Genomic DNA, 17,280 nt, shown 5'->3' on the forward strand with positions numbered 1-17,280 from the left:
TGGATTTTTTAAAGAATATTTTTTTAAGGACCAGCTCAAACGTGGACTTTTTAAAGAATATTTTTTTAAGGACCAGCTCAAACGTGGACTTTTTAAAGAATATTTTTTCAAGGACTCTAAGAAACGTGGATTTTTTAGAGAATATTTTTTCAAGGACTTTAAGAAACGTGGATTTTTTAAAGAATATTTTTTCAAGGACTCTAAGAAACGTGGATTTTTTAAAGAATATTTTTTCAAGGACTCTAAGAAACGTGGATTTTTTAAAGAATATTTTTTCAAGGACTCTAAGAAACGTGGATTTTTTAAAGAATATTTTTTCAAGGACCAAATAACTGGGATTTTTTAAGGATTACTTTTTTCAAGGACCGAATATCAGGGATTTTTTAAAGATTGATTTTTTCAAGGACCGAATAACAGGGATTTTTTAAAGATTGATTTTTTCAAGGACTCTAAAAAACTTGGATTTTTTAAAGAATATTTTTTCAAGGACTCTAAAAAACGTGGAGTTTTAAAAGAATATTTTTTTCAAGGACCCTGGATTTTTAAAAAATATTTTTTTCAAGGACCCTGGATTTTTAGAAAATATATTTTTCAAGGACCAAATATACGTAAATTTTTGAACGAAAATTTCTTTAAGGACCTTTTGACCAATAAATTTAACAAGGGAATCAAAAAATTCGAAGTAATTGCCTGGCCAATAAACATCCTCTTCCCCTTATCACCACTTGTCACCAGAAAAAAATCCCCAATCCAATTTAGTTTTAAATTTAATTTCCCTAAAAAAAGTTATGCAAAATTTAGTTTTCAACATAAATTTCCAGGCAATAGAATACCCAATTTACTTGGCATCTAAATTTAAGCCAAGGAAAAGAAAAATCATTGTCCTTTAAAGAAAGGTTATTTTTTAAACCAATTTACAAAAACAAAAAAGGTTCATTCGCTTCCAAAAAATTATGTTGTTTTTCTTTCAAACAAAATAACTGGGTTATCAGAATTTGGGATATCCGTTCCCTTCTTTTTTTTTCTCTTTGTTTTTTGTTTTTCTATGCAAATGAAGAACATTTTTCAATTGTCTTTTGTTATTAAAGTGTTTTCATTATTTTGTTTTGTTGTGTTGTTTCCCTTATTTGTTCCGCTCCCTAGTTTGCCTAGAACGTTTTGTCGGTCTGTCTCTTTGTTGGCCTACTTCTGTAGCCAGACCTGCCTTATTTTTGGCGGAAAGTTTTGTAACAAGGTTATCGTTGTTTTGAACTCGAATTGGTTTCGAGGGCCGCCATAGTTGAAATGTTTACTATATGTGTGCCTATGTGTGCGTGTGCTTGTGTATTTGTATGTGTGTACGTGTAGACGTACATCAATAAAGGATAAATAAATGAATTTGTTGCCAATGTTTCCAAACAAATAACTTAACCCATTCAGATATGTTGTTTGTGCAATAAATTGTTAAGGAGTTGTAAATAAGGAGAAGAGGAGGAGGGGAGGGAATTAAAAGGGAAGGGGGAAAGGAGAATAATAAGAAAATAGAGGGAAGCAAGGGCGGAAGAACTTCTAAAGATTATCAATCAATTGATGAAGACCATAAAGTAGTATTCTAAGGATGCAAGAATTTCAGGAGGTCCTCAGGGAAAAGAAGACCTACCAGAGGTCTTCTATAGATAGGAGACCTAAAAGGTGTCTTCCGTGGATAGGCGATCCTCAAGAGGTCTTCCTCTGGAAGACCTTCAAGAAGTTTTCTATGGAAAAGAAAGGATTCAAGAGGATTTCTAAAGGCAAAAGGTGGACTCTGGAAGACTTTCCAGAAGTGTCGAAGAGCTTTTCTATGCATAGACGATCCTTAAGGAGCCTTCTAAGAAAAGGAGACCTTGAAGAGGTCTTCTAAGCAGAGAAGACCTCCAAGAGGTCTTCGCAATAAAGAAGACCTTCAAGAAGTCTTCTATGGAAAAGAAAGGATTCAAGAGGTTTTCTAAAAGCAAAAGGTGGACAGACGAGATCTTTGAAGAATTGTAGACCTACAAAATGTTTTTTTTATGGATAGAAGACCTTCCAGGGGCCTTCTAAGGATAGAAAACTTTCAAAAGCTCTTCCACGGGTCTTTAAGGCTCTCAAGAGTTTTTCTTAGCCTAGAAGACCTTCAAGACGTCTTCTAAGGATAGAAAACATGCAAAAGTTTTTCTGAGGAAAGAATGTTTCCTAGAGGTCTTCTAAGGATAGGAGTCCTTCCAGAGGTCTTCTAAGGATAGAAAATTTGCAAGAGCTCTTCCATGGGTCTTCCCAGAAGACTTTCAAGACGTCTTCTAAGGATAGAAAACCTGCAAAAGTTTTTCTGAGGAGAAAGGGCTTCCTAGAGCTCTTCTAAGGAAAGAAGACCTTCTAGAGGTCTTCTAAGGAAAGAAGGCCTTCAAAAGGTCTTCTAAGGTTAGAAGTTCTTCCAGAGGTCTTTTATGGATGAAAGAGCTTCCAGAGCCCTTTTATGGGTAAAAGACCTTCCAGAGCCCTTTTATGGATAAAAAACCCTTAAGGAAACCCTAAGGAAAGAAGGCACTAGAGAGGTCTTCTAAGGACAGAAGACGAACTTCTATGTATAGAAGACCCTCAAGAGGTCTTCTAAGGAAAGAAGACCTTTCAAGGTCTTTAATAGATGAAGGACTCTCAAGAGGTCTCCTAAGGATAAAGGACATTCCAGAGATCTTCTACGGATAGAAACCCACTTCAATATCTTTTGCCCACTGAAGAGGTCTGCTTAGAAAAGAAGACCTGCAAGGGGTCTTCTAAGGATAGAAGACCTTTCAGAGGTCTTTTATAGATGAAGGACTCTCAAGAGGCCTCCTAAGGGTAAAGGATCTTTCGGAGATCTTCTAAAGATAGAATACCTTCCAGAGATCTTCTAAGGATGGAAACCCCCTCCAAGGTCTTCTGTCCACTGAAGAGGTCTTTTAAGGAAGGAAAACCTTCAAGAGTTCTACTAAGGATAAAATAGGTTCCAGAGGTCTTCTATTGATGCATGACCCTCAAGAGGTCTTCCAAGTAGGTCCTCAATGGATGGAAGATCTTCCAGAGATTTTCTATGGATAGAAGACCTTCCAGAGGTCTTCTGCGGATAGAAGACCCTCAAGAGATTTTCTAAAGATAAAAGACTCTCAATAGGTTTTCTCAGGATAGAAGGACCTCAAGAGGTCTTCTAAAGAAAGAAGACCTTCCAGAGATCTTCTAAGGATACAAACCCCCTCCCAGATCTTCTGTCCACTGAAGAGGTCTTTTAAGGAAGGAAGACCTTCACGACGTCTTTTATGGATAGAACAAGTGTTCCAAGGAAAAACTACCTTTCAAAAGCCCTCTATGGATAGAAAATCTTCCAGAGTTCTTCTATGAATAGAAGACCCTTCAGAGAAGTCTCTTAAGGATAAAGGACCTTCCAGAGATCTTCTAAAGATAGAATACTTTCCAGAGATCTTCTAACATAGAAACCCTCTCCAAGGTCCTCTGTCCACTGAGGAGGTCTTTTAAGGAAGGAAGACCTTCAAGAGGTCTTTTATGGATAGAAGAAGTCTTCCAAGGAAAATATACATTCCAGAAGCCCTCTATGGATAGAAGACCTTCCAGAAATCTTCTTTAAATATAAGTTCTTTCAGAGGCCTTCTAAGGAAAGAAGACCTTCCAGAGGTCCTCTATGCATAGAAGATCTTCCAGAGTTCTTCTATGGATAGAAGACCTTCCAAAAATATTCTAAGGATAGAAACCCACTTCAAGGTCTTCTGCCTACTGAAGAGGTCTACTAATTAAAGACCTTCCTTTATGGAAAGAAGACTCTCCAGAGATTTTCTATGGATAGAAGAGGTCTTCTATGGAGTGAAGGCCTTCCTGAGGTCTTCTGTGGATTGAAGACCCTCAAGAGGTCTTCTAAGGATAAAGGACACTTAAGAAGATATCAGATCCTCAAGAGATTTTCTAAAGAAAGAAGACCTTCCAGAGTCTTTTATGGATAAAAGACCTTCCACAGGTCTTCTATGGATAGAAGACCCTGAAAAGGTCTTCTAGGAAAAGAAGGCCTTCCAGAGGTCTTCTATGGAGGTTTTCTAAGGATGGAAAACCTTCCAGAGATCTTTTATGGATAAAAGACTTTCCAGAGGTTTTCTAAAAAAAGAATACCTTCCAGAGGTCGTCTATGAATAAAATACCCTCGAGAGGTTTTTTTTAAGGATAGAAGACCTTTCAGAGATCTTCTATAGCTGGAAGACCTTCTAGAGGTCTTCTACGGATAAAAGACCCTCAAGAGGTCTTCAAAGGAAAGAAGACCTTCCAGAGGTCTTAAAAGGAAAGAAGACCTTCCAGAGGTCTTCAAAGGAAAGAAGACCTTCCAGAGGTCTTCTAAGAATAGTAGACCTTCAAGATATTTTTTCCAAGTAATTTATTTAAATGTTGACTTTTTATTTTAGTTTTTCGGCCAAAAAGTGTTAAATGTCCCCCCTATTGTTTTGATTACATTATTACCTCCCCCATAAGGGAGGGATAATTTTGTTTATTCATGTTTGTTATTTTCGTTAACACAGCAAAAATTTACATACCTAAGCTTTTTGATATGCATACAAATTCATGTGTTCTCATACAAATTCACTTACATACATATTTTCATTAGGTAAATGCAGGGCACTTTAAGAAAATCTCAAAAAAAAAGGTCAATTTAAAAATAATCCTCATTTTCGGGGCAATCACTAAATATCCTTAATAAGCTTTAATGATATTAAAGAGAGGGCAGAGATAAATGAGGAAAAATAAATTAAAGAGAATGAAAATGTGATACCGCACACATGCATATTCACATATATGTATGTGTAGGTTGCTAGGCCTCGAGAAGGACTCCTCAGCTCCCCTGCTAACAATGTCTGCTAGGTGTCATAATATGTAGACAAAAAAAAAAAAAAAGCGGCGAAGAAAAATGACATGCACTCCAAAAATTTTCGTTGGCATTCAGCCGACAACATAGCCCCCAAAATAATAAACATTACATATGTATGGGTAAAAGCGCACACACACTCAGATAAATTTACATGAATATCGATGTCTGGGAAAACAACTCGACATATTGATAAACCTTAAACAAATCGAATCCGCATCCACACCATTTCCGATGTGTACTTTCATTGTTATTCATTTTTCATGGTGGTGCAAATTTCATTATTCAAATACTTATTTTTTCTGGTTTTTGGAACTGAACTGATTGAAAATAAAAAAATATTGAATATATTCAAAAAAAAAATAAATAAATAAATAAATAAATAAAAAAATAAACGAAGACGTTTAAAATTATTTAAAATATTTGAATGGCAATGAAATATACATAAGGGTAAGTTTACACATCATGTTAGAGTCGCATGTAAAGTATCATTTTTAAATTTTAAAATATGCTATAAATGCTTTTCAAGTATTTTTTGCATTCACCAGAAACTCAACATTTCATATTCTTTTTTTTTTAACGATTTTAAGAAATTTCAAATAATTTCCTACCCCTTCCCTCTTGTGGCACAGGATGTAAACAAAAAACAATTTAATATTACCCCAATAATTCAACGACTCTTTGCCTGTCTCTCTCTCATCTCTCATCTCTCATTCTGTCCGATTTGAATTATTACATCAAACATATCTCATAATAATATACTGCTCACCCTGAAAATATGCTACGATATTTGTGCAATGAATTACAGCGGCTATTAATTCCATTTAGAAGACAGCCACAATTTTATCATCATTTTGTGACCTTCAACCACAAATGTAATTGAATTAAATACGGAAATGTATGGGCCAAGCGTGTGATATATCACTTGCATTACAAGGATAATTATATAGAAGATGTTCGTACAAAAGGGGAGAATATAAGAAGGATTTTTAAGAAGAGTCGAGGACATCTAAGCGAGGATTTTTTAAAGGATTTTTAAGAGAAATCTAGGTCCTATAAAACGTTGATTTTTAAAAGGATTTTCTAAGGATTCTAGGTCCTTTAAAAAAACTTGGATTTTTAAAAGAATCTAGGACATCTAAGAGTGAATTTTTAACAGGATTTTTCTAAGGATTCTAGGTCCCCTCAGACGTGGATTTTTAAAAGGATTTTTTTAAATTCTACGTCTTTAAAAACAAATTGAATTTTTAAAAGGATTTTTGAAATGAATCTAGGACCTCTAAGTGTGGATTTTTAAAAGGATTTTTTCAGGAGAATCTGGGCCTTCTAAAACGTAAATTTTTAAAAGGATTTTTGAAATAAATCTAGGACCTCTAAGCGTGGATTTTTAAAAGAATTTTTTCAGGAGAATCTAGGTCCTCTAAAATGTGGACTTTTAAAAGGATTTTTCAAATGAAGCTAGGACCTCTAAGCGTGGATTTTTAAAAGGATTTTTAAGGAGAATCTAGGTCCTCTAAAATGTGGATTCTTAAAAGGATTTGCAAATGAATCTAGGACCTCTAAGCATGGATTTTTAAAGGATTTTTAAAGGATTTTTAAGGGGAATTTAGGTCCTCTAAAATGTGGATTTTAAAAGGATTTTTTAAATGAATCTAGGAGCTCTAAGCGTGGATTTTAAAAGGATTTTTAAGGAGAATCTAGGTCCTCTAAAATGTGGATTTTTTAAAAGGATTTTTCAAATGAATCTAGGACCTCTAAGCGTGGATTTTTAAAAGGATTTTTCAAATGAATCTAGGACCTCTAAGCGTGGATTTTTAAAAGGATTTTTCAAATGAATCTGGGACCTCTAAGCGTGGATTTTTAAAAGGATTTTTCAAATGAATCTAGGACCTCTAAGCGTGGATTTTTAAAAGGATTTTTCAAATGAATCTAGGACCTCTAAGCGTGGATTTTTAAAAGGATTTTTCAAATGAATCTAGGACCTCTAAGCGTGGATTTTTAAAAGGATTTTTTAAGGATTCTAGGTTCTTTAAAAGGTGGATTTTTAAAAAGATTTTCTATCGATTCTAGGTCCTCCAAAACGTGGATTTTCAAAAGGATTTCTAAGGATTCTGGGTCCATTAAAACGTGGATTTTGAAAAGGATTTTCTAAGGACTCTAGGTCCTTTAAAACGTGGATTTTAAAAAGGATTTTTAAGGAAAATCTAGGACCTTGAAGCGTGAATTTTTAAAAGGATTTTTAAGGAAAATCTAGGACCTTGAAGCGTGAATTTTTAAAAGGATTTCTAAGGATTCTGGGTCCATTAAAACGTGGATTTTGAAAAGGATTTTCTAAGGACTCTAGGTCCTTTAAAACGTGGATTTTAAAAAGGATTTTTAAGGAAAATCTAGGACCTTGAAGCGTGAATTTTTAAAAGGATTTTATAAGTATTCTAATGTGAATTTTTTAAAGGAATCTAGGACCTCTTACAGTGGATTTTTAAAATGATTTTTAAGGATAATCACGGTCCTCTAAAATGTGGGTTTTTAAAAGGATTTTTTAAATAAATCTAGGACCTCTAAGCGTGGAATTTTAAAATGGAATTTCTAAAGATTCTAGGTCTTCTAAAACTTGGATTTTAAAGAAGAATCTAGGTCCTTTAAAACGTGTATTTTTAAAAGGATTTTTAAGGAGAATCTGGGTCCTCTAAAACGTGGATTTTTAAAAGGGTTTTTAAGGAGAATCTAGGTCCTCTTAAACGGGGATTTTTAAAGAGAATCTAGGTCCTCCAAAATCTAGGACCTCGAAGCGTGAATTTTTAAAAAGGATTATATAAGGATTCTAGGTCCTCCGAAATGTGGATTTTTAAAAGGAATCTATGACCACTAAGCGTCAATTTTAAACAGGATTTTTCTAAGGATTCTATGTCCTCTAATACTTGGATTTTTAAGAAGAATCTGTGACCTCCAAGCGCGGATTTTTAAAAAGATTTTTCTAAGGATTCTATGTCCTCCAAAAAGGTGAATTTTTAAAAGGATTTTTCTAAAGGCTCTGGGTCGTCTTAAACGTGGAAGAAATATTTTTTCAAATCCAAGAATTTATTCAAATGTAGGATTTCAACAACAAATAAACGATGGCATTGAAAACAAAAAAATGTGTTTTCATTGATTAACATTTCCCATGGCGCCCAATCATCCAATATTCTCAATTGTGAAAATCTCACAAATACTTCCTGTCAACTTTCCAAACAAACCCTTAGCTCAAATCTCCCATTCAATACACGGCCAATTTATCTTATTTAAATATTCATTTTATGTAAAATCTCCCTTTTGACAACAATGGCTGGTTATTGTTATCAATTGTTCCACGAGAAAGAAGAAGCAGCAGAAGAAGATGCAGAAGTAAACATTTACTTAATTAAACAAATTCCATTGAAGTTGTCACTTCCAAGGATGGTCGAGAGATAGAGCGAGCGGCAGATGGAGATTTCTATCACCACTGACCGTTTTTAGCGAGCTCTCAAGTCATTAACATTGTCAGGCATTGAGCCGTCATAACAATGCCAGCCGAGAACAGCTAAGATTATCATCGAAACGATACCAACGACCAAACATGTCCACCCTGGGTGTCACATTCAATAAAAACCACTCTAGACAAATGCATTTTCATTCTGGCAGGACATTACCTACTAAAATGTTTTTTTTTTATTTTTCCATGCGACATTGAATACAAAATTATCAATAAAAAAAGGAACTCAAATAAAGAAATTCCAAGGAAATTTGCCATTAAAGAAAACATTTTTTTTTCGATTCTTGTAAAATTCGGCTAAGGCCTTAATACGCAGAAATGTTTTTTTTTTTTTTTTGGTGTGAGGGTCCATCAGTAATTTTCAAGGACACCATTAAGGGATTTTCGTTTTTTCCTTTGCTTGCCCTCAAGTTGCATTGCAGGAATGTGAGGCGACAACAATTTACAGCTCTGCAGCTTAATGTCTCAAAACATTAATGAATCATTTTGAGTTTTCATTTTTTATTGGAAAATAAATGTTAACATTCGTTCGACAATCAAATCGAGGCATTCTTGTTCCAGAATCCCATCAATCAACTACTACAAGTCTGCAAATTCGCACTTTAAAGCAATAAAATCAGAGGCGAGATAATCCAGTTGTGATATCAATTGGTGGGGAAGTTTTTTTGGTGGATGGAAGGGGTTGTGAATTTTACAAGGATATTTTTTCAAGGATCAAATAAAAGTGGATTTTTTAAACAATATTATTTCAAGGACCAAATAAACGTGGATTTTTTAAAGAATAATTTTTTCAAGGACCAAAGGACAAATAAACGTGGATTTTTTAAAGAATAATTTTTTCAAGGACCAAAGGAAAAATAAACTTGGATTTTTTAAAGAATAATTTTTTCAAGGACCAAAGGACAAATAAACGTGGATTTTTTAAAGAATAATTTTTTCAAGGACCAAAGGACAAATAAACGTGGATTTTTTAAAGAATAATTTTTTCAAGGACCAAAGGACAAATAAACGTGGATTTTTTAAAGAATAATTTTTTCAAGGACCAAAGGACAAATAAACGTGGATTTTTTAAAGAATAATTTTTTCAAGGACCAAAGGACAAATAAACGTGGATTTTTTAAAGAATAATTTTTTCAAGGACCAAAGGACAAAAAACGTGGATTTTTAAAGAATAATTTTTTCAAGGACCAAAGGACAAATAAACGTGGATTTTTTAAAGAATAATTTTTTCAAGGACCAAAGGACAAAAAACGTGGATTTTTTAAAGAATAATTTTTTCAAGGACCAAAGGACAAATAAACGTGGATTTTTTAAAGAATAATTTTTTCAAGGACCAAAGGACAAATAAACGTGGATTTTTAAAGAATAATTTTTTCAAGGACCAAAGGACAAAAAACGTGGATTTTTTAAAGTAATATTTTTTCAAGGACCAAAGGACAAATAAACGTGGATTTTTTAAAGTAATATTTTTTCAAGGACCAAAGGACAAAAAACGTGGATTTTTTAAAGTAATATTTTTTCAAGGACCAAAGAAACGTGGATTTTTTAAAGAATAATTTTTCAAGGACCAAATAACGTGGATTTTTTAAAGAATAATTTTTTCAAGGACCAAATAACGTGGATTTTTTAAAGAATAATTTTTTCAAGGACCAAATAAACGTGGATTTTTTAAAGAATAATTTTTTCAAGGACCAAATAAACGTGGATTTTTTAAAGAATAATTTTTTCAAGGACCAAATAAACGTGGATTTTTTAAAGAATAATTTTTTCAAGGACCAAATAAACGTGGATTTTTTAAAGAATAATTTTTTCAAGGACCAAATAAACGTGGATTTTTAAAGAATAATTTTTTCAAGGACCAAATAAACGTGGATTTTTTAAAGAATAATTTTTTCAAGGACCAAATAAACGTGATTTTTTAAAGAATAATTTTTTTCAAGGACCAAATAAACGTGGATTTTTTAAAGAATAATTTTTTCAAGGACCAAATAAACGTGGATTTTTTAAAGAATAATTTTTTCAAGGACCAAATAAACGTGGATTTTTTAAAGAATTTTTTTTCAAGGACAAGAAAAGGTGGATTTTTTAAAGGAATATTTTTTCCAAAGACCAAAGGAACCTAGATTTTTTAAAGAATATTTTTTCAAGGGCCAAAGGAACCTGGATTTTTTAAAGAATATTTTTTTCGAGGGCCAAAGGAACGTGGATTTTTTAAAGAATATTTTTTCAAGGACCAAAGGAAGGATATTTAAAGAATATTTTTTCAAGGACCAAAGGAACCTGCATTTTTTAAAGAATATTTTTTCAAGAACCAAAGGAACCTGGATTTTTTAAAGAATATTTTTTCAAGAACCAAAGGAACCTAAAAATATTTTTTCAAGGATTTATAAACGGTCAAGGACTTGTAATTTTGGAATAGAATTCTAATTTTGTGTCTCAGTGTTATTACTTACCATACCTTCCATTACCTGCCAACCTTTTCCTCTTTTAAATATCTCGAAATGTTTTTTCAATTACCCAATCGAAAATTCTTGATGAACTTCTATTTCCAAGTCAATGATTTCACGTAACCTTTCGCTAAAATTTGCTGCAAGTCGTGTTAAAAATTCAGCGCTGAACATCGCCGTTCTGCTGTTGTTGCCTTGCCAAAGTTTAACAAGAACCGTTATTGAAACTTAAACTTATTTGTGTCAGACAGGAAACGTTCACTTGCAGTTTCCAAGAATATCTTGGAAATCGCTGCGACGTCGTTCGACTTTGGTAAAATGTGCGAGGAAAGATGGAGGTTAAGGATGCGACAGATAACGAGAATAATAATATTTTCATTTTTTAAGTAGCTAAGTGGTGGTGGTGGTGCAGGAAATCCATGTAATCCCAAGCACTTAAGTCTAACGGATTAACGGCAATTTCCGGAATTTAATAGTTCTATGGCGTGAAAGATGCACAGCAATTTTGAAAGGCATCTTAACAAGCTATCAAGGGATTGGAGGAAACAAAGGAAACAAGGAGTAATAAAGGAGCCCTTAAAGTCGTCTAATAGAGACGAGCTTAAAGTCGTCTAATAGAGACGACCTTAAAGTAGTCGAATTGAGACGACCTTAAAGTCGTCTAACAGAGTCGACCTGAGAGTCCTTGAAAAAATATTCTTTAAAAATCCACGTTTATTTGTCTTAGAGTCCTTGAAAAAATATTCTTTAAAAATCCACGTTTATTTGTCTTAGAGTCCTTGAAAAAATATTCTTTAAAAAATCCACGTTTATTTGTCGGAGAGTCCTTGAAAAAATATTCTTTAAAAAATCCACGTTTATTTGTCGGAGAGTCCTTGAAAAAATATTCTTTAAAAAATCCACGTTTATTTGTCGGAGAGTCCTTGAAAAAATATTCTTTAAAAAATCCACGTTTATTTGTCGGAGAGTCCTTGAAAAAATATTCTTTAAAAAATCCACGTTTATTTATCGGAGAGTCCTTGAAAAAATATTCTTTAAAGAAGAGTCCTTGAAAAAATATTCTTTAAATCGTCGAATAGAGACGACCTTAAAGTCGTCGAATAGGGACGACCTTAAAGTCGTTGAATAGGGACGACCTTAAAGTCGTTGAATAGAGACGACCTTAAAGTCGTCGAATAGAGACGACCTTAAAGTCGTCGAATAGAGACGACCTTAAAGTCGTCTAATACAGACGACCTTAAAGTCGTCTAATTAAGACGACCTTAAAGTCGTCTAATTAAGACGACCTTAAAGTCGTCTACTGGAGTCGACCTTAAAGTCGTCTAATAGAGACGACCTCGACGAACATACATTTCATTTCTGGCTTTCATTCATCCCACCAATCAGTTATCCAATCAAAGAAACATTTGTCTTCCATGGAAACGTTTTCTGGTTCCATCAAAGCATTTGTCTGCCAAAATTAACATTTGTCTGGGTCACATGGACATGCTTTCGATTTGCTCTCATTTATCCGAAGAGCAGACATTATTAGAGCTTACAAATGACCATTCAAGGAAAAACCTCTGCTATTTCAGGTGGAAAGTGTCTGTCGTAACACGTGTCAACCCCACCAACCAATCCGCTCCAGCTCCAGCTATGACAAATCATTGATGGGAACGTGGCACATATTCCTGCCCCTGATTCCTCTCTAAAATCTGGAAATCTTTTGTTGCAATGATTGCTTGTGTCTGCCCTGCCATTCTCATTTTCAACTGCGATTTGTCAAAAGGTTAAACGCTTATTTGGTTTAGTTGAAATCTTAATCAGAAAAAGGCTTTGGATGTTTATTCTCCTGTTGATATTGGCAACACATTTTCCATTGGAATGGAAAATTAAAGATGGCGAACCATAATGGCAAGTGGCGTAAAAGGTCATCAGAGACTTTTTTAGGTGCAGGCAGTAGAGGAATTTAAAATTCCTTATTGTCAACTTTTTTGAAAAATGTTGAATATAAAAAAACGACATTTTTGGAGGGGTATCGCTGACATTAGGTAGGCTTTAAATTATATTTGCGAGGAGCTATAAGAACTGTAGAACAGGGTTTAAAATAAAATTAAAATAATTAAAATTTTAAATTTTTTTTCGGGGCTAAAACTTGTGATTTGTTAGGAATATGTTTTCAGGGCACTATCAGATCTATAGTCCAATATTGTTGAAGTATTCTTTTTTAAAGATATACAGGGTGAGATAAAAAACTGCAATAAAGTCAAACGCCATAATTTCGGCATTTTTTTAAATTTTAATGAGTTAAAGCAAAAAATGTCGGAAATAGCATCAAATTTTAGAATAATTTTAGATTTGTTCGAATTGGTCACCATTGCCATGAATTATGGCCTTCAAACGGCCAATGAAACCGTCACACGCTACCCAAATGTTGCTCTGCGGTATTTTGGCCCATTTCCTGCGAAGCGCTTGCTTGAGGCCATCGATACTTTGGTATTTTTTAGTGCCACCCTTGCTTTCCAAAATACTCCAGACACAATAGTCCAACGGATTGGTATCCGGAGGAGATTTTGGTGGCCATTGTGCGCAGGAAATGAAGCGAGGAACCTCATTTTGTAACCAGTCTTGGATGGCGCGTGCTGAGTGCGATGGTGCTGAGTCCTGGGGGAATGTCCAAGGTCTGTATTATCGCGATAATATTCGGCATTTATTCTGATGCCATTTTCTGATGTCGATTAATACGAGCGGAGAGCTACCATCGGCTGTTATGGAGGACCACAACATCACCATGGCCCGCGCTTGAGTTCTGGTGGCCAACCGAAGGTGCACATTTTCAGCTCACCTCTTTGGCAAGTAAACACGATCATTTTGTTGTTGTTGTTTACAAACTGCTGGAAAACGAATGTTTTCTCATCGGAGACGGAGAAAACCAAATTCGGCAGTTCACCACTTTCGGCCAAGCGAAGGAACTCTTTAGCTCTTTTGAGTCTACTTTCTTTCTGTTGCGATGTAAGTTCTTGCACTTTTTGGAATTTCAATGGCTTTGGCCTGAGCTCATTTTTCAATATTTGCCGAATGGAATATTGCGATATGTTCAGCTCACGAGTCATTTTTCGGCCACTGCGAAGCGGGTTTCGACGAAGTCGCTTCTTTACTTTTCGAACCATTTCTGCTGATGTTGCTGTTTTCTTCCGTCCACTTCCTTGATGTCGGGCTACGCTACCAGTATCACGTTATCGGGAACGAGCAATGGTACGAGACACTATAAATTTATTCACATTTAAAGGCTGGAGTGCTCTAACGATAGCCATTTGGTTAGTGGTTTTCCAGCCAAATATAAAGAAATCACACTATCACGCTTGAATTCCATTACGAATAACTTTTTTTCTGGAAAATTCTCACCAAAATGCTCTGGTACGCTTGTAAACAATATAATGAGCTGTCACTGGAATAATTTTAACAGCTGTCGGACGAGTTTCTTAGAAATGACAGTAGTCTGAAGTTGGTTGCAGTGTTTTCATCTCACCCTGTATTTATAGTTGTCATATTTTGAAGAATATTTTTGGTAGATTTTTGATTTTTGAAAGAATATTTCTCTAACTGCTCTCAGATTTTTAATGGAACCTGTCAAAGCTGTAATCATAGATTCTTAGAACCAGTTAGAAATATACACCTATCCCAAGGCTCTGAGTAATAGGTTTTTATTTTTTTTGTCTAGAACCCTTTAGAGCTAAAGTGTGTTTTATTTATATATTTATTTTTTTTTTTCAAAGACCTCTCTGTGGCCTAAAATTTTGCTACTTTTACGAATCCGTTGCCAATTTTCTTGCAGCCTATTATATATCTGTTAATCAATTATATTTTTCATATCATATATTTAACATATCTCTAGTTCCTTGACCTTCATCACCCCATGTAGTCGTTATCTTTTTTGCATTCCCAAAGTAAAGGCCCTTGTTGACATGCATATCTGGAACTGACGGTGGTTTATTAAAAATGTATATCTATATTTATATTTACAGATAGTAAACACCACAGATGTGAGTACTCCCATTTTTTCTTCGTATGCTGTAAAAATTAATTAATAATTTAAAATCTTTAGAAAATAAACAAATTAATGATTCTTTGGAAGTCAATAACATGTGAATATGTTAATGAGTGTTTGAAGGACATACAATGACATTATGTCATTTTTTGGATAAAAATGTTTTTTTTTTTAAAGCATTAGAATATTTTTGGTATTGTGTAATTAGAGTTCAGAGGATATGGGTTATCTCTTGTTTTTGATTTATCATGACCCATTAATTTTTAAATAACCTTGTCTCACATTAACTATTTTTTTTCGCTCCTTCTCTCTTTCCAGCATTCCATTTAACTTGTTTCAAAAATTCATCAATTCTAAAGAGAGAGAAACACTTCCACCCACACCATAGCACCCATGCCGAGTAACAAAAGTTCAGCGGTCACCACAACTCCAAATGCCAATTATCTGTTCGCCACCACCCCCGATTCCGGCGATAGCAGTTCAAAACCCTCCAGTCCCCCCTTCAGCACGGATCCGGGCAAGTCCCAATGTTCTTCGCTGTCGGATGGCGAATCCTTCGAGGGTTATGGTTAAAATGAATTGGGCAGCATCCATTTGTCGCATCATTCGCACGAAGACCATGTCGATCATGCCCTATCGCCGACCAAAGCTAATGGCAATTTAAACGGCAGGTCGGGTGTGGAATTGGATTTGGCGCCGCATCGACACCACAGCTCGTCGACACCACAACAGTGAGTATTTTGATAATTGTTTTTGATTTATCCGAAGGAGACGGATAATGGTTTGATTTATCCGAAGGAGAACGGCCTTCCTACTAAGGAAGGCCGTAGTAGATTATCCACATTATCCGAAAGCCCAAAAAAAATTATATCCGCGTTGGCAAAAACTCGTTATCCACTTTATCCGAAAATCAAAAAAGGAATATCCGAAAGACCTAAATAGACAATCCCCAGTATCCGAAAGCCCCAAAAGTTAAGTAAAGACAAAAAATTGTTATCCACTTTATCCGAAAGACCTAAATAGACTATTCATCATAGATTGTAAATCATTATCCGCTTTATCCAAGGGACATACATGCGTTATCCATTTTATCCATGTTATCCTAAAGCCCTAGAAGTTTATCCACATTATCCATTTGATAAAAATCGTTATCCACTTTATCCGAAAGCCCAAAAAAGTTATCCGCATTATCTATTTGACAAAAAAATGCTTATCCGCTTTATCTGAAAGGCGTAAAAAGTTTATCCATGTTATCCATTTGACGTCAATTCATTATCCACGTTATCTGAAAGCCCAAACAATATATCCGCATTATTCATTTAACAAATATTTGTTATCCAAAGGCCTAAATAGTTTATCCATTTGAAGGACATATTACGGACATTAAGGGAGAAAAATTTATTTTTCGTTTAATTTGAACATAAAAAAGCTGGAAATATCAAATTAGAAAATAGAAAAAAATAATAAATAACATATGACTAATTTATGGATGTTCATTAATGGACTTAACGAAAAATATCAAAACCCCACGTATATTTCTTGTAAAGTCATCAAAAACTACACTTTAAAACCGCGTCCTTAAAGTCCCTCAGAAATATTTTTAAAACAAAAGCTCCTGGCTACAAAGTTTTTTCAAAAATTCAGGCAATATCTAAGATACTTCAAAAAGTGTATAAATTAAAAAAAAATAAATAAAAAAAAGGAAAGGCAAAAAAAAGCAAAAATATTCTTTAAAAAATCCACGTTGCTTTTAGTCCTTGAAAAAATATTCTTTAAAAATCCACGTACCTTTTAGTCCGTAAAAAAATATTCTTTAAAAAAGCCACGTTTCTTTTAGTCCTTGAAAAAATATTCTTTAAAAAAATCCTCGTTTACTGGTCCTTGAAAAAATATTCTTTAAAAAATCCACGTTTATTGGTCCTTGAAAAATATTCTTTAAAAAATCCACGTTCCTTTTAGTCCTTGAAAAAATATTCTTTAAAAAACCGTGTCCTTAAAATCCCTTAGACACATTTTCAAAAAAAAAAAAAAAAAAAAAAAAAAAAAACAGCTCCTGGCTACAAAAAAATTTCAAAATATTTTTTCAAAAATTCAGCCAAGATCTGTTAAGATCCTTTAAAAAAAAAAATAAAGAAGAAAAGCAAAAAGTATCAGTCGGTTTTGCTGACAAATGTAAACCCTGTATCAATATTCGATTATTTAAATATATTTTGACAATTTGAATAATCATATTCAAGTTGTGGATCCTCTATGGAGTAGGTTCCGAAGGAATGGACCAACATTGTCCATTTCGTATCGGACGTAAATAAATATGATATAAATATTGCGACGAGCCAGGTTGGGTGGTGACTTCCTTCACTTGATATGAGATATGTGATAATTTTTAGAAAATGCTGAAATGTGCGTG

Source organism: Musca domestica, unplaced genomic scaffold (assembly GCF_030504385.1).
Source record: "Musca domestica strain aabys unplaced genomic scaffold, Musca_domestica.polishedcontigs.V.1.1 115, whole genome shotgun sequence".
In the NCBI taxonomy this organism is placed as follows: domain Eukaryota; kingdom Metazoa; phylum Arthropoda; class Insecta; order Diptera; family Muscidae; genus Musca; species Musca domestica.